The sequence below is a fragment of the Limulus polyphemus genome, unplaced genomic scaffold (assembly GCF_000517525.1).
Source record: "Limulus polyphemus unplaced genomic scaffold, Limulus_polyphemus-2.1.2 Scaffold272, whole genome shotgun sequence".
In the NCBI taxonomy this organism is placed as follows: domain Eukaryota; kingdom Metazoa; phylum Arthropoda; class Merostomata; order Xiphosura; family Limulidae; genus Limulus; species Limulus polyphemus.
In genome coordinates, this window is record NW_013665882.1 from 277,890 (window position 1) to 278,496 (window position 607).

Genomic DNA, 607 nt, shown 5'->3' on the forward strand with positions numbered 1-607 from the left:
GACAAACGATGAACATGAATCCTACCATCAGCTTTAAAACCGGAAACAGGATTCACCTGAAAATATGACATCTTATCAGTGTCCTAACTGTAATTTAACATGCTGTCTTGCCCAAGTAACACGGTGACGGAGGTGAATTTTGGTTAATATCGGTTTGCAGATAACCCTTCTTGCAAAATAGCATTGTTTGGTCAGTTTCATATTCAGTGTTCTACTGGATACCCTTGAATGAATGTGTTTATGCCATTCCTGTCGTTAAGGTATTGCAAGACATCTTTCGACCTTGATGTGTTAACCTGATCAAAACACAGTCATCTCTGGCAATAGTTTTTCAACGTCTACTATTAGACTTGCCTGTAACAACATTTCCTGTAGTTCGATGACGTTTCAGGATTCTGGATACAGTACACTCGGGGTACCCTACTCTTCTGGCAATGTCCGTTTGCTTCATACCATTTCTGGACAGTCGAACAATCTGACGACCTATAACTTCTGGTACGTGATGAGGTATGACTCTATACCAAGTATAGAAAAATTGTATGAACAAAACCTTGATCTGTTTCGAAAAAGATTATACCAAAAACACACATTTTTATACAAAACAGGT